Source organism: Centrocercus urophasianus, unplaced genomic scaffold (genome assembly GCF_019232065.1).
Source record: "Centrocercus urophasianus isolate 14NV4802_14NV808 unplaced genomic scaffold, USGS_Curo_1.0 seq_14, whole genome shotgun sequence".
Taxonomy (NCBI): Eukaryota; Metazoa; Chordata; class Aves; order Galliformes; family Phasianidae; genus Centrocercus; species Centrocercus urophasianus.
In genome coordinates, this window is record NW_024884586.1 from 15,333,836 (window position 1) to 15,351,350 (window position 17,515).

Here is a 17,515-nt window from a genome sequence, read left to right on the forward strand (position 1 = left end):
TATGTTTTCTTTCAACAGCCCGAGAACTGACAATGTAATGCCTTGCTGATGTGATGCTGACTCTGGGTCAGCAGTCTTGAAAAAAGACCTTACAGACTGGGGTGGATTTGAGCTCAGAGTGGCTCTTTGCCACTCTGGTGTGAAGGTATGAAGAAATGATTTTGTCCTTTTAAATGTTTGTTGGGTCACATCACTCATGAGCAGTAGTCTGATGAGATTAAGAAGGAACAGACTTCCCAAAAGCTGGATGGATTAAGGTCTTTATTGTTTTTCTTTTTTATTCCCTCACTGTGCTGGAAGGAATAGAAAGTCTAGTGCTTTGCATTTTGTGTTTGTATTTTGATACTGCAATGAAGATGGCTTGGCAGGAGAAAAGTTGGTTTAACTTTAAAACGTTAATTTTATTTGTTAATGCCACTGCAGGTATTTCCAAGCATCACAAGCAGTGGATTTCAGTTAGTATTTCTGCAGTGTGATGGGAGCAGCTTTGAAGTATTGCATGGGAATACAACAGAATTGGGAAACAAGTGGGCTCTCCCTCTCAAGCCTTGTCATTGGTTTTCATAGAGTAATAGAATATTTCTAATTAGAAGAGACCAATAAGGATATCTGAATCCATCTCAGAACTTGTGCTCAGAACTGAGCAGTGCAAATGCCAGTACTGCTAGGATCAGGCTGCTGTGAATAAAGCCTCTTCAGCTGCGGGCAACTTGCATTCCTTCTCTGAGCATCTGCTTTGCCAGCTGTGTGGAGACAGAAGCCTCAGTACACGAGTATGATAGGTGTTCTTGTTGGCTGATCTTGATAAAGGGGCTGGAACTGAGAAGCCCCATGGTCTGCAGTTTGGAAGTGTGGAGGTTTTATGTGGTGTAAACCACCAGCTTGCATCTTTGTTAGGGAAGTACCAGCTTAGAGTCATTCTGGAGCAACAGGGTCAAAGGATTTGTCTAGGATAGGGATCCCAGATAAGAAGTATTTCTTGTGCAGTCTGAATGGATTTACTTGGAGCTTTGTAAAGCATCTGTCCAGGGCTGGATTTCACCTTTGCACCACAGGGTGATGCAGTTGCATTTCCTTTTGTGGTTTTTCCAATTCCCCTATGCTCCACGCTCTTGCATTTTATGATCAAAGCTCTGCTCTTTAAAGATATGCCAATGCCTTGTAATAGTGCTCAGAAAATTCCCTATGGGGAGCAGTTCTGATTAGATATTGAGGAATTCTTTAATTCTCTTCAGACTTCTTGCCATTAGGAACATCTTGCTTACAAAAGGTGTGGGTTTTTTTCCTGGCCGTTGCTGCCTCTCCTCCAGCTTCCCTCCTTTCCAGACAGTGCACTCATTCTTTATGCTCTCTCGTTGCCTTGTCTTATATCAACTTGGTTCCTTGGTTCTTGCGTTCAGCTCATTCTTTTATCTTCTACAGCACTCAGTGAATGTTTAAAAATAATAAATATTAATAATAGAGTCCTTTGAACCAGCAGGCTCTTTGCTGCTTAAGCTCACCTTTTCCTGCTGCTTATCCCCTATTAAAAGTTGCTATAATCCGCAGATTGTAACCATAATAACTTCTGCCACAGCGGCTGGGTTTGTGACAAACGTAGGATTATAGCTCCGGGTGGGGAAGTGGCAGTGGGAGCAGATAACCTCAAAGGCACAAAGCTGTTGTTCCACTTGAAATATTCATGGCAATAAAGGAAGAGAAGCAAAAAAAAAAAAACCTTAATGTGGGAATAGAGCTGTCTATCTAAATAGTCCTTCTTTTACAAGTTTCCATGGAGTGTCAGTGACCTATATAGGATAATCCTGTATTGCACATAAAACCCTGCGTTTAGAAGGGGAAAAGCATTCTTTTTGAAGAACCTAGCTTAAGAAGGCCTTACTTTTGGAGGCACTTTCAAGTGAGCTCACAGGAAGCGTCTTAAAACAGCAAGACAGACGGAGATACATTTGTGCCATTACTGTGTGTTTTCTTTTAGCTTGCTCTCTGTCAGGTTTCCTTACAGCCACAGAGGGGAAAGCTGCCCTAGCGTTTGGCCCACATGATACACAGGCTGGGCTCTGGAGCTTCCCCCCATGTACATATGCTTACATGTTTCTGGACATCAGCAACATTTTGACTCTCGGATCACACAGACAGAGGAACAAGTGATGTAAACAGGAACGGAGTGTGTGAGGTTTTCCCACCACGCCTCCTTTCCGCTGTTAAACAATACAGTTAGAAGACGAGAGAAACCTGAAGTGTCAGAGGACAGACTTCAGGAAGCCTCGCTGGTTCCTTTGGCTTGGAGAAGTTGAGGTGTTCTGAGCAGAGCCGTTGCTGGGCAGGCTGCTTTCCAGAGTGCATCCTCAGCTGAAACCACATTACTTACTGCTCAGGACTGGGACTGGCTCGGAGTTTTTTCAAGGAAACAATTTGCCTGAAGAAAAATGCTGATTTATTGAAACCAGTGCTGCTTTGTGGGAAAGAGCTGGTCTCCACTCAGTTCTCCTTGGGTGAATTTCTTGGGTTTGGAACAGAATTTCTTAGTCAAAACAGAGATACTGGCCAGATGTCAGGCCGTTGGGGTTTTTCACCTATGTACACAAATCCAAAATGGGGTCCTGAAAGCAGGTTCCTTGCATGCCAGATATGCATGTCCTAACCACAAGACTGCTGTTCCAGTGCATGAGAAGTTTTGCATGAAGAGTTCCAAGGTGGATTTCATAGCTTCATCCCTAAGGGAATAAGAGAAAAGGAGAAGAGCAACTGTCCATGAAGCACTTCTGGTGTTTTTGGCAGGGTCAGGACTTCACAAGAGATTATAGGATGAAAACATTGTTAAGCTCCTGCCCTCTCTGAGGAGCATTGTTAGAAAACCACCTGAAGCAGCCAAGGAAAACAGAGCTGAGCACTGCTGATATGTTTGTGCCTGGGCCATTGTTGTTGGGCAGGGTATGAAAAATAATGCTTAGGGCAAGAGAGGAGCTGCCTGGAAGAGGATGAAACACACGCATGCTGGTTGATTACAGTGAGCTCAGCAGAGCCAGGGGTAACACGTGGTGCAGCAGGAGGCCTCTCTCCTCCACTTTCCTCACTCCTCCCATTTAATGGAGAGGAGAGCAAAATGGTTCATTCTTCATACTTCCTTAATCCTCCTTGGAGAGTTAGAAGGTAGCCAGGCTGAGGTCTCTAGGGAGCTAGATGTGTCTTACCCAGGGCATTTGACCTCTGTGGTTGCTGGCTGTGACCAAAGCTGCAGGTCGTGGGTGCTCCTGGGCCCCTCAGTCACGTGCATCCCGATGTGCTGCATAAGGTGCTTACCCAGATCTCACTGTGTCAGAATCCCACCCTGCCTATTCTTTGGATTTTAATTCCAGCTTTCAAAAAAGGAAGGGTGAGATGTGGCAAAGTGGGGGAAGCTGTTATTTTAAGTTGCTTTTTTGCATGGGCAAAGAAAAAAACACTCCTTTTAAAGGCAAAAGGTTCCAAGCTGTTGCTGTGTAATTGAGGTTTAAATAATGGGAGTTTCCTGTTTCCAAAAGCCAAATGCATCCTCTGATGGTCTCTGCTGACCTGTTTCAAGAAGCCTTTTGTTCACACCGTGGTAGATGAAAAGCCCGAGCTTGCCTTTTTTGTTTTTGCTTCCTCCTTCAAGTTGAAGCAGGAGGCATGAGGTGTGTTCACACCAGGTGAAGGCACAGGGCAGCAGACGGCCTGAGCAGCTGGCAGCCAGAGCCAGGATATCTGTCCTGAGCTCTGATGGCTTTGGGACCCACAGCAGGCTGTCAGTTCTGGATCCTCTGTGAACTCAAACTGCTCCTGGGTGTGAGAAGAGCTCCAACGTGTGTGAGGGGGCAAACCCCAGATACAGAGCCTTTAAAAAAGAACAAAAACACTTTAAGCCTTGCTATAATGTTTCTGGTGATAAGTAGACAGTATCTCTTTTGAAATATTAGATGACAATGATCTCTTAGTTTTCATTATTTAGATTGGTGTTATTTCTTACGTCAGTATTTTTAACTAATTAAGTCTATCTTCAATTGAAACATCAGCAGTTTTCTGCCTCTTACTTCTTTTGGTTGCAGTCATTGAAGGAACCTCTAAAGCAGCCTTTAAGAAGCTGATTGCTGAGGTTCCCTAGGTACCCAGGAGGATGAAGATAAGCTGCTGCTTTTCCTCAGAGGCTTAGATTCTGCTGAGTGACGGCTGGTATTTCGGGATGGTCAGCATGCATCTTCTAATCAGTGAATGAGCAGACTGCTCTGCATCCATTGCATGTCTGTGTTCTTTATATTGGTTAAATGTACTTGAATTACTGAGAAAAGTAAACCGTTGATTTAGGATTCTCCAGAATCAGGGTGGAGAACTGAAAAAAAAAACATTCATTAATGAAATCATTTTCTCACTAAGTTGTCAACTTAAATGCATGTCTCAAAGATGTGATCTGGAGCCAGAATTCAGATGAGGGCTGCACACTCAGACTGACATGCAAAATCCTTTCTGTGGCTGGAGCTGTCCTGAAGTCTTCAGTGTTGCAGTCTAGGGCTGGTCATGTAAAGCTGAGCAGCCCAAAAGAAGCCATGGAGTGGACCTTTTTTCCAGTATCCAGTATAAGATTATATCTATAGGCTGTCACTCAGCTCTGATCATTGATTCTTTATGAAGTGCAACAGTATGGAGTGAGCCCAAACATTAATTTTCAAATAGAATGTTATTAAATGCCAGATGGCCTCTGTTTGGCTGCCTTGCAGCACCGTGACTCTGCGTGGACAGGACTTATTGCTTCCTCCATCTTTTCTAGCCTCCCTGAGCCTTTTTCCTTGTGATGAAGAATGGTAAGGATGTGTCCAGATACACTATTGCTTAGCAAGGAAGTAGTGAAACAGATGCAGTTGTTGAAATTGATGATAAGGTAATTTTCTCACCCTTCTGATAGCTGTAAATGCAATTAACAGAAGATTTGCATTGGTAGAAGTGTTTGTTATTGTGTGTATACTCCTGGACATCACTTGGAGATTGATTGGTAGATAATGAAGTGGGCAGTTTGCTCGAATGAGTAGCATGGGCAGGCACCTGAACTGCCTGTGTGTGCTTTCCCTCCCTGAGTGGTGCTCAGATCACCCTGGCGCATGTAGCCTCTCTGCTGTGAGTCTCAGTCATTGCCTGTCACTTTGTTATCAAGAGTTTATGTGTGGTCCACAGATCTCAGCATCTCACAGTTGCAAATGGACTCTTTGTGACACCTTTTGCAGGCAGAGAGTTCTGTTTACTAGCAACTGTTTTACTGATGTGTGTCAAATCTGAATGACTTGACAATGGTGATGCAAGAAACTTGGGACAGATAAGAGAATAGGAAATCTATTATTATTATTGTTGTTATTATTATTATTTTTAAAAAGAGCCATTATCACTTTCTTCCTTAACAGGACCTATCCAGATTCTGCTCCTAGAAAATATATTTTGAGCTTGAAAAATGGGAAGGGAATATTTCCTGTCTTAGAGGGAGAGTTTTGCCAGCTAAATCAAAAGCTTTCCCTACTAATCTCATGGAGCTGAATGTTCTGATAGCTCAGAGTTCTGTTGTTAAAGTCTTCCCTTTTCTTCACTGTGTTAATTATGCATTCACTAAATTTGGATAAAGCACCTTTTTCTCTGTAAAATAAGCTCTGGTTGTTTGTTTCTCATAGGAAAAACAGTTTTTGAAGTTCTGAGACTATTGATTGGAGTTTCTTATCTCAGCCAAATTAATGCACATTTGTGGTTTGGGGATGCACAAACAGAGCGTGGGAGGCTATGGGTCACAGCCCTTGGATCTGAACCTCAGTTTTCTACCTCCCACTGCAGTGCATGCGCTGCAGCTCTTGGCTTCTTTTGACTGCACTTTTGACTGGTTAACCTTCGTTAGAAGTGTGCACAGGTTTCTAATGAACATTGTTGAGTAGCAGTCTGTTCAAAGGAAAAAGCCTGTGCAGGGAAAATGTAATCAGGCCTAATTGTCCTTAACAAGTTAGTGACTCCTCAAGTCCTGAAAGACGGTGATCTCTCAGATGTGCTGCAGTCCTGCAGCACCCAGCTGGTTTCACTGCCGAAATCCTAATCACTGGCAGGAGGTGATGAGATGGCTGCTTTCCTCGCCCTGAGGCAGTCCTGGGTGCTTCCCTGGGAAAGCAATGTGCTTTAGAATTCTTCAGGCACACGCCGCAGAAACTTCCCAGGCACAAGTTTGCAGTTGCTGAGTATTAATGCCAATTATGCAGTTCAAAGCCACAGCTTTGCTCTTGAAATTGTGCTAGTATTAACAAATTCAGCCTTGATCCTGACAAGGAGCCTCCAGTCCCCGAGCTTGTGCTGAATCCGGGTCAAGGTCTTAATTTGCTCATTTTAAGAAATGCTGAGTGCCCTCGGTGGTAGCTGCAATTAGTGGATGCTGGGAGTGCTTTGTGCTCTGAAAGAAAGGCAGCAGCTGTGAGCTGTGGTGTACAGAAGCCAGGGTCTCTGGGGGACTGCAGTGTCTAAGATGATGCCCCTGTGTTTGTTTCTTAATTCAACCTCAGACACTTCACATGGCTTCTCTTGAACTTCAGGACTCTGCTTTTCTTGAGTGTATTTGAGACCTCTAGTTTGGCGGCTCCTTGGAGCTTCCTATTAAGGTATTAAGAGGCAGAAAACCCCTTAGTTGCCTCAAGCTGAGGAGGAAATCTAGACTTGAAGGATTATCTCAATGCAATGAATTTTAAAGACTTTATGCTATACTTGTGTGGAAAGCTATCAAAATGCTAATGGTTCTGCTGTCTATTTTAACTCTCAACATAGAGAGCAATTGGGGTGGTAGTGGGGAAGAATGATGTTTTTTAACCACAAAAAAGCATGGTCCAGACAGAAATTAAGTTTCAAGTGGCTTTTTACCTCTGTCAGCCACAACTTCTCCTATCAATAAGGAATAAGGATGGAGTGGTTCTGAATGCTCATTTGTTCCAGTCTGCAGGTGTGGTGTCAATCAGGTAATGCTGCAACCAGCGCCCTGTGGGGAGGGTAGCACCCAAGGAAAAAGGAAGTGGAAATCAGGCTGGATAACTCTTCCCAGACTTGGTAAATGGTAGTGCAGACACTCCGTGCTTTCCCAAGCAGTTTTTAGGATGTGTACCCTGTCCACAGTGTTGGAGATGTATCTGTTGTGTGAGGGGTCAGCACAGCCCATCCAGCCATGTCCTGGCACTGGATGGCTTGTCCCAGCTGCAGGTCTGATTCTTCTGGATTTCATACCTAACCATCTTCACTGAGGAAGGCTCAAACTCTGGATTACAGCTGGGAGGGCTGTGTGTGTTTGCCAGAAGGCATCTGTGATCTGGGAGCAAGGACCTGCCTAGCTCTGTGCTGCTGGGTCTGCTCAGGAGGCAGGGCGAGCATCCTCCTCCTGGGATATTAACTGTAGCTGTGACAAACTTCTGCTCTATTTATTTAGGTTTTCAACTGAGATTTTTGACGTGTTGGAAATATCTCATTCAGCTCTGCAGAGATTCTGTGAATGTTGTGCTTTGGAGCCAGGTAAATACTTAGATAACTGGCAATATAAATAACTGAAACTTTGAGTGTTATTAAACCCATGAGATTCTGTCATTCCTTTAGCTGTCTCTGAAATGTCTTGGAACAATGGAGCTGTCTGTTCTTATCTTTGATCAGGCCTGACCAGATAATTTCAGCCCCTAGAAGTGCCTGAATCACTGAGCTGCAGGGACATCCTCACCGTTAAGACTGAGACATTGAGGTTTCAGTGAACTTTCAGTGTGTGTGTTTGTTTTGTTTTTAAGGCATACTTCTAATATTAGCTGTCTGCCCAATTATTTCACAGCTTCAAAGTAGCAGCGCCTTCCCTCTTGAATTTATTACCTAGAGGAGTGTGACTGCCAGTGCACACTAGGGCAGGAGCAGGGGCAGGCAGTGGAGGAGGGCTTGCTGCAGGGGTGTCCTTCAGGGACAGAACCAGGAGGGCAGACGAAGCAAGCCAAAGGTAAATGGACTGGGTAGCGGAGAAAGGCTGGAATATGCTTCTTTCCCTTTCAGAAAGGGTATCGTGAGGTATTGCTTTGCTTGAGGCATCTCAAGCTGGGGAAATCAGCATAAGGGGTTGTTCTAAATGATATAAAGACAAAGCTATTGTGTAGTGAGCTAGGAATGGGACGCTTTTGAAATCCAATCTGTTTGCTGACCATAATTTCCTGTGTGACTTTTAACACATTGGGTGTGTGTGTATATATGTATTTGTGAGAGGGAGTAGATTTGTTTTCTAATTCCCTGTGCTTTGTATTTTTCCCAGCATGGACAGTTACAGTCTGCTTGCCATTTATGCTTAAAGATTGTTTCCATTGGGCTCATCTCTCTGTTTCTTCCATTTCACGTTGGGCAGCTTTAGGTACTCTGAACAGTACCTTCCAATAATAAATGATTTCCTCTGAAATGTTAGTGTTCTATTGGGAAAATCTCATTACTTTTTTCAACATAAAGTTACTTATTTTTTTGCACGAAGTGTATGTTGGTTTATGTTGAAAATATGAGACTGTATGCATAAATAGGTTGTTTCTATTGTTTCTGTAGTTGGCTTTGCATGTGCAAGGAGAGTGGATCTTGAGTTGCATTTTCCCACTCATTACAACCCCTTCTTCCATACTAATAGATGACGTTATTGGCAGTAGGAAAAGTAGGGCTTAGAGGACTGTATGTGTGTGACATATCAGCCTCACTTCCGTGATTAAGTATGCAGTTAATCTGCAGATTAAATACTAAGCACAAATGCAAAACAAAATCCTCTACCATTTCTGAAGGTGCCCATCATTCAGAGCTGGGCTTTTGGATGAACTTGAGAAGCAGGCTCCTGGGCTGCCCAAAAAGGGGTCCTGCAGCCATGAGCTGTGGAGGGTGCTTCTTGCATGGGAATGGGTTACCTTCTCTATGATGGAAAACAGTGCAGGTGTTTGTTTTATTTACAGTTGCCTTGGGAGAGTAATTATTGTGCAGAATAAAATGGGAATGTCTGACTTCTTCCTTTTTTAATTGCCTGTGTAATTTAAAAGCCCCAGTTTTCCCTGCTGATGACTGAATGCAGAAAGAAGGAGTGCCGAAACGCTGATTATCAGAAAACACAATCTAAAACCTGCAAGTCATCTGTACTGGTTTGTAGCTGATGGCCCTGTTTGCGTGTTCTGGTCTTTTTCTGAGGTGAGAAGGATCTTGGATCCAGCTCATCACTGAGGAGGCTGAGAAAGCTTCCCTATTTTCTCACCTGGACAAATCTGTGATTTTGTGTCAAAGGAATAATGGGTTGGCATATTGGAGCTATTCTGCTCAGAGAGATCTCTGTAGTTGTTAGAGCAGTCATTCTTTCCAACAATTCCATTAATTCCTATTTGCAGACTGACTGAAGAATGCCCAGGATAAGCACCAGCAGGATGGATAGGCTACCTTCTGGGAAAGTCCTTGGTTCAAATTTTGCCTTGAAGTTAGGCAAAAAAGAGTTATGAACCAGTTTGCAGTATTCCAAAAGCCAGGCACTCAGTCAAATTACCAGCTGTTAGATGAGCTGTGATTGTTGTCCATGTGTGGTCTTCACCCATGGCAAATGCAAGGTAATGTAATTCAACTGAACTCTATCCCATTAAAGTGAATGGGCTCCTATTAGCTGTGGGCCAGGAATGTGCACTTGGGGAGCTACCATAGCTTGGTTGTTGTGTGGATGGCTGTTATTGCACTGTACCACAGCTCTGCTGCAGCCTCTGTCTGTGTGGCCTGTTGATAAAGGGACAGGTATGGCCTGCCCCTAAACCTCATACTATTTGGTTCGGTGTTTTTTTGTGTTGTTGTTTTTTTTCTTTTCATTTGTTTGGGGGAGGGGGGATAAGGGGGCTGGGAGGAAGTGGTCAACATGCTGAGTTTGGAATTGATGGAAATAGTAGTTTGCCATTTCCAACAACTACGGCCTCCTCTTCCAGTAGGAGGACCTACTGCCTGTAACAGGTACTGTTGCCAAACACGTCTTTCTTCTCCTGGGAGTGTGCTGGCCTGCAGGACTCTATCTCCAGTCAATTCCCGAGCTTCAAAAACAGGAAACATTATTGCGGTTTTCACCTTCCCGAAATAACTGTGTTAACTTCTAACAGGACTAAAATTGTCCTGCTAGTAATAGACCAAGCAGCAGTTGGTCCTAATCTACGGTTTCTTTGTCTCTTGCGTCAATACCTTGCCCAGGAGTAGCAGAACAAGCAGAATGTCTCACCCACAGGCAGTTCAGCAAACCTTGGCAACATGGAGCCATGTACAGTTTAGTGATCGTAAGAGTGTTTTAGAAGGAAATTGGAATAAAGTGGTGTAGAAAAGAGTCTAAGGTGGTCTTGCATTTGCAAGTTATGATTATAGTTTGATTTTAGGCATTTGGAGTAGATGATTTGACACACAGCACCACTGCATTGTTGTGAGATCAGGGTTGCATACACCTCCATACCCTTGTGATTTGGTGCTTTCTTCCAAGCCAGGGCTGACATCTCCAGTTACTGGCTGCTAAAAGCTTTCAGGTTATAAGCCATTCCATTCCAACTGTCTCCCAGAAATCATTTCAGTTTGGCTTTTTTTTTTTTTCCCTGCTCTATTCTTCTTTACTGGGATTCTCTGGAAATAAAAGTCAGGATGTATTTCTTAAGCATACATGAGGTGTAACATCTGTTGTTTGCGACACAGATCACTGCACATGGCAGGATGTATGTGGAAATGTGTGCACAGCCAGCTTTCACTGCACAATGAAGATTTGGTTAAATGGGAATTAGGATTAATGCTGGATTTAAGAGTCTCATAGTTGGCTGGTAATAACCTAATCTCCTCAAAGGCTGCAGGCAGGCTGGCAGCATTCAGCCCAAGGCTGTTGTTTGCAAAACCTGAAAGAAATTGAATTTTGATACTAAGAGATCTTTAACCAGAGCCTTTCAATATAGTGTGTGCTCTTCTCATCCTTGTGTCAATTGGAGACATTTAATTTATTCACCTATGCTTCTAGATCCGATGGGTATTTGACTCTTTTTTTTCGTTTCCCTTTGTAAGAGATTAGAGCTTCTGATTGATTTTTTTTTAAATATATTTATTTATTTTTATATATTTATTATATATTTATGAATAAATTGCATTCTGGAAGTTGATATACCAACGTCTCCACATAGGCAGAGTGAGATACATCTATGGAGGGCAGCAAGCACTACCTGGTTTGAAGTGGTTTAGGGTGCAGAATGTCTTCTGGGTAAGGAAGCTCAAGAGTCTGCAGAGGTGTAGAGCTTCTGGTGTGTTGTGGTCAGTTCTCTCCTGTCTGGTTCAGTTGTTGCTATGGCAGAGACAGCCTGTGAGAAATGAGTTGGTGAGTATGGGCAGGTCATGTGAATCACTGCATTTGACAGCAGGTTGGAAATAAAGCATGTTTTGAGGTTAATTCTTGCTTCAGTTTACTGTGGCAGCAGTGCAGTTTTCTTTGTGCCTGGTCTGGAGTGAAAGTCAGGTATTTAGTCATCGAAGTAATCAACATTTAATTGTAAATACCAGTTAAGGTAGTGTTTTGGCAGGCTCAGTCCTGCGTTCTCAAACAGGATGGAGGGTGGTCCTGTGTGGAGCCAGGAGTTGCACTCAGTGGTCCTTGTAGGCCTCCTGCAACTTGGGGTGTTCTTGTATATCTGCTTTTGATTGCCCCCTTCCAGCCCTCTCTTGGCTAGCAGTTTTGTCTGATTCTGCCCAAACTGTGACAGCTGTCTTTTGCAAAATGTTCCATCTGTACTGTTGTTTATGGTAGCCTGGAAGATGATGTGCTTGCTCTCACTGCTTTTCCTCTGTTTTAAGCCAACTGTTCTTTCTGTGAATGTATTCCCTTTGCAGAAGGTATCAAAGGCCTCTATAAAATGATGCTGTGTGGCCCTGTCAGTTGAGGTTTCTGTTAGGCCACTGAGGCTGGAAGAAGCAGAGATGTTTTGATTTGAGTGTAAAGCTTGTCCTGACACTGCTGATACAGTTCAGTATCTTTGTTGCCCAAATGAAAATGACTTATCTGCAGAGGTGATGGTGAATAGGCACCTTTATCAAAACCTGTCTTCTGTTTGTTTTTTTTTTTTTTCCTTATGTCCGCTCATTCAACCCCCACCTTGATGGATTTCATTTTATTTTGTTGCTTTTTGTTATTCCTCCTTGCCTTTTCTCTCACCACCACCTTGTGCCAAACCTACTATGAAATCCTCCTCTTCAAACAATCAATCTTTAAAGCATCGGCCATAAGGAAGGACATTTCTTCTGAGGATTCTTCAGTTTGCTGTGTCACTTCATCGTCATTGGATGTGATATTGAGAAAGGCACTGAAGTTCTGCTTTCCCAAGGGTGAAGGCCCACATGATGACTTGATTAAAATTTGAAAGACAGTGACTTAGTCTACTGCTGCGAACACCCCAGTTCCCATTCATTTCAGAGAATGTGAAAGTGTCAGTTTAAATTCAGATCTATATAGTGGTTCACAAATCCCCCCAAAAGCACAAGTTTGTTGAAGGCAGGTTAATGGGAAAGTTGCTGTTTTAGTAAGTGCTCTGTTTTTAGAACTATAATCCAGCCTAATCTTCTCTCTTTCAGCTCTTTTTCTTTTTCTCTTCCACAGAGATTAATGGGAAGGAAAAGCGGGTAAAGAGGGAACCCAGAGGAGCCTGGCACCCAGCAGTGAAGGTTAGTAGAGAGCTGCATGAGCTGTCCCAGCACAAGAAGGTTTGTTTTGGCTAATTAAAAGCATCCAACTGTCTCTAGGAGACCTTAGCCCTCTGCAGGAACCAAACGGCTTGATTTAAGTCATGTCACAGTTCAGGGAAGAGCCTTGTGAGCATCTTAAAACTATTGCTTTGTTCAGTAATATGAGCGGTTGGAGGGTTTGGTCTATGGCTTTTCTGGTGTGTGCTGCGAGGTGGCAAGGACTGCTTAGAACAACAGTGTGTAATGAGACAGAGCCGAGCCCTGGGGCGAATGAAGCTGTGATTTCTAAACCTGTGAAAACTCAGGAGAGCATGCATTAATACCGTAGCTCTCAGTCCTAGCCTCTAGTAAGCAGATAGGGGCCATTATACCCCTCTGAGCAGAACTAGGGATGAGGAGGAATCTCTCTGTAAAATCTTGGAGAAAAACGAGCATGGTGACAGTGATTTAGAAACAAGCAAACAAGAACCCTCTCACATAAGCAGGATATTTATGACCCAGAATGTGAGACTTCAGCCGGCATGAGGCTGAGTCCTCTTAGTGTTGACATGGGCATTAGCCAGCGGTGTGTCCTTCTGCTAGTCTGAGTGTCTCTTGAAGTCAAAGAATTTGTGATGACTATTTTGGCTGACGCTCTTTGTGTTACAAAAAAAGAAATTGTGCTGTGTGTGTTCTGTAGTAGCTGGTAGAGATGGATGGGTGTGAGTAAGCTGACTTGCTGATGGTACCTTTGAGAGTCCAGACTGATGGATCTTACAAATACTCAGTGGCAATTCATTATTCTCTCTCCAGTGGAGTCAGCTCTGTGTAAGACTGAGAGGTCTGCCAGAGACCTCACCAGCACGTGAAGCTGCACCTCAAAGCTAAGTGCTCGGAGCAGATCTAGTGGATGATGCTCTGCTTTTCTGTATTTGCAGTCTTGCCTGTGCTAACCCAGCCAATGTCACCACAGCTAGCATAGCTCCATCAGCAGTTTTTCCTTCAGGATTTCCTAACTGTGGCCAGGAACATGCAACATGCGCTGTGCTCTGGCGTGTCTGTGTTGTGATCCCAATGAATGTGGTTGGGTGATCTGTAAACACTGCTGCATGTTCTGATGGTGAATGTGTGCAAGCTGTTTGCACAGTGTTACTCATTTATCCCCCTAGTCTTTTCCGTGCTCCCTGCAAGCTCAGCTGCCTCTCTATCTCCCCTGATAAGCGGGTGTGTGATCTGAGACAGAGCCAGCAACCAGAGCTGAAGGTGGGTGGGAGTCCCGCATGCATAGTTTGGGGGCAGCTTGGTTTCTTTTCTGATAAGGCTGTGCCTCTTGCGGCAGTGCTGTGCACGCTCCTCTTAAACTGTAATCATAATCCTCTTCACAGCAGGCGCTGCTATCCCCACAGGAGGCATTAGCAATATCACAAAGTGCGGAGACTTCATTGTTTTCCCCTAATCTGTGAAGGGAGTTGAGACAAGACAGAGGAAACTTTAACCTATTCTGTGCCTCGGTGGTAAATAATTATTTTCTACCGGCTGGAAGAATGGAGGAAGCCTCTTAGTATAGATAAAATAAGTGCAAGGCTCACAGGCTTATCTTGTTCTGTGGAATTCAGGAAAGGACACGTCCTTGAATTCGCCTATCTCGCATGCCCCGTTTTTTGTGTTTGGGAGAAATGAGTCTATTAAAGCTGCCCTAAGTGACTGCTGGATGGAAGGCACCTCTTGCCAGGAAACGCTGTAGCTGCGCTTTTGTTTGAGGACCCTGAACAAAAGGCTTTGGATGCTTAATAATGTGCAAATTTGGGTGGGTGGGAAGTAGAGAAGGTTAATAGGGCAGACTGACAGAGGAGGAGCTGAGCTTGGGAGAGGAGGAGAGGAATGCTGAGGACATGGCAGCACGCACGGGGAGGTAGAACGGGAGCAGCAGCCCCTTTTTGTCATGCTAAAGTTAATGTGGTCACCACTGGAAATTTTGGGGTAAGTATAAGCTGTCCTCTGAAATAGTGGGACCTCCAGCCATGGGGTGTGAGAGGCCACTGTGTGGCTCCACATCAGCTGTGGGTGCGCAAGGCTGCGCTGAGCTCTGCCAAGAGCACATCTGTCATACAGGGAGCTGGCTGTGACCGCGTGTGTGGGTGGGAATTCACTTTGGGTCACTGCTTTACGTTCAACAAACTCCTCTTTGCAAGCTGCCTGCCATAAAATCTGTCGTGTCACGCTTGGCTGTGTGCTGCAGGGCAGGCCTGGGAATGGGGCAGACAGTGAGGGGGCCCGGGAGCTGCTTGCGGTGCGCGATGTCTGTGAAAGTTCTGTAATCAAACCACCACAACAGGAGCAAAGAAACAAAAGCCTCTCAAAACTGGCATGAGACAAAGATCCGGAGAATTTGCTTTTTATTTTTCTCGAGAGCCCCTGGAGATGACTTCTTTCAAGGGAAAAAATGTAGCTTTCAAGGTCGAGCCTTTTTTCCCTCTTTTTCTCCAGGCTTCAAAGGCAGCCGGCTGAGAGCTTCTTAGGAATGTTATATCTATGTGGAGCAACCATAGATTGGAGGAAGGACACTTCTTCCTCTTCCAGGTGTCCAAAGTTTCTGCCTAAATTACCTTGAGAGCGCAGTAAACAAGACCAGACCTCAGTGAGCATGGTTGGCACGACACAGCAGAGGAAGCTGGCAGTAGGGAATGGTGTTATGCAGAGGAATTCAGTTGTGATGCGGGCTTTATTTTCCTGATACCTTAATAGAAAACCTTTTAATGTCTGTGCCTTGAAATAAAATTGATTCTGAAATTGAAATTGAAGAAATTGACTGAAATGTAAACTTGTAATGCCTGCCTGCCCATCCTCGAACTCTTAGCTTTGGCTACTTTTGTTGCTGCTGACACACACTCTTTTTTCTTTTTATTGAACTGCTTATCCTTTTTCCTTTTAATTTTAATCTATGTGTATCAAACAGTGAAATCAAACAGTTTTGCTTCCTGACTTGAACGTCAAACTATTGTTCCTTCCTTGTGTTATCCAAACGTTGATGGCAGTGAAGGGGCTTTGGATTGGGCACCTGACATGCTGCAGATAGAGGACAGAGCAGTTTGGAACAGGGGTCAGAACTTTGGAACTAGTTTAACACAGCTCCACTGGTAATGGGTGCAGATTTCTTGCTGATTGTGGTAGAAAGCTGATGTGTAGCACTGTCGAGAGCATTTGGAAATCTCTGCAGTAGAACCTATGGACACAATCTGGTTTCAAGCAGTCATTCATAACTGCTTCTTTACATCTCAAAAGCGTAACTCAACTGCAAATGGCTTTCACACCAATTATTTCACTCTTCCTTTTGAATAGATCTGGGAGGGGGGTTGTTGTTTATCCCATTTGCCCTGTGCAGCTAAAACTCAGTTTGTGCTGAAGCTGCTGTTTCCTCTGCATTTGCCATACTGAGGCCAAGGTGTGAGACGTGAGATTTGTTGCATGGGTACCCAGGCTGACAGTGGCAGTTGTCTCACTGCAGATTGGGTGAGTGTAGTTCATTTTGTGCGTTTTTTCTTTTCAACTAGGCTTCTTAAATGAAGAAGAGCAATATTTAAGCTCCTGAGTAAATAAGCAGAGCACCCTGGCTTCATCAGCCCAAATATTTATTCTAGGCATTGAATATCTGGGCAGGGTAATTTTGATGCTAAAACTCATGCGCTGAGAATGCTGTAGATTGACTAATCCTGCAAAATTCCAGAAATCCCTGTCTGTGTAAATAAACTTCCTATGTGAAGGATTATAGCTAAATAAATGCCATGGATTCAGATCAGCAGGGCAGAAGTGTAGAAGTTGTGTCTTGTGTCTGCTTGCTTCTGTATTTGTTTTCAATAAGGATATTCATCTTAGCCTAAATAGATGTATGAAGAAAACTGCATACACTGAAGCAGAGTGCTGTCATATATTTCAGAGAGGAAATTTACCACTCTGCCTTTTTGCTAGCAACCTTTCTTTTTCAGATTTGTCAGCTTGATTTGCCTGGTCTGGGGTTGTTTTTTTTTTAATTCCCTTTTTTTTCTTTTTTTGGAGGGGGATAGGGGCATGGGGCTGGGGGGATGACATCTCTGGTGAATGTGTTCTGGAGGTCATTTTCTCCTGCTTGTAATTGGCCAACATAAAGAGTTGATGAAATTGCTTTGTTGAAGATCCAAACATTGTAGCCCAGTTGCTGAAGATCCGTCTCCTCATGCTCCAGTTGCTGAGCTGAGCTCTCAGCATCTGGAATTGCAGCAGTAATGTTGGCACCTCTGGAAGACTGATCCATTGTGTTTCCTGCAGGGAGGCCCCATTGTAAACCCGTTGGTGTGGGTATGGTGTAAGCAACCTCCTGAGCCATTTGGCTTCTCTCCTATTACTATATTAATCATCTGTTCTTTGTGAGACTTGCTTCAAGTACAGACTTATCTGGGATCCTTATCTCAGGGGTGTTCTGTTAGTACCCCTTGATGTTGCCCTCTCTGTTATTTGAGATGGTTCCAGAGATGAGAAGGCTGTAAACACCTGGGGGAGAGGGATTAATGTCCCTGTTGTAAAGGGAGTAACAAAGAAAAAGGGCGTAAAATTAGAGATATAAAATCAAAACTATCTCCAGAGAACCTCCCGGCAGTGTTGTTCACTGAGTTCATGGAAAGCAAATGTGTGTTCTGCCATCTGAGAGTTTTGAGAATTATATGCAACAATAACACAGGAGAACATGTGGCTAGAGGGATTTGTATTCTGCAGGCAGAGAAGGATCCCAGCCATTCTTACTCACTCCTTTCTACTTGTGAGGTAGAAAACTAGAAGA

The 17,515-nt window shown here is 43.9% G+C and overlaps 1 protein-coding gene across 4 annotated transcripts in view; it reads left to right on the top strand.

The window, feature by feature from the left end:
• The window catches only part of TSPAN18 (tetraspanin 18), a 104,334-nt gene that overhangs the window by 6,874 nt on the left and 79,945 nt on the right, over positions 1 to 17,515 (top strand). For 2 of the 4 annotated variants that reach the window (XM_042814377.1, XM_042814379.1), the window contains exon 2: positions 12,641 to 12,705. The exons of 1 other annotated variant lie outside the window; for it this stretch is intronic. The gene's annotated coding sequence lies outside the window, so the exon portion shown is untranslated. Of the gene's footprint in view, positions 1 to 7,482; positions 7,525 to 12,640; positions 12,706 to 17,515 lie in introns of those variants that run through there. One more of the 4 variants, XM_042814378.1, reaches the window with a different exon arrangement.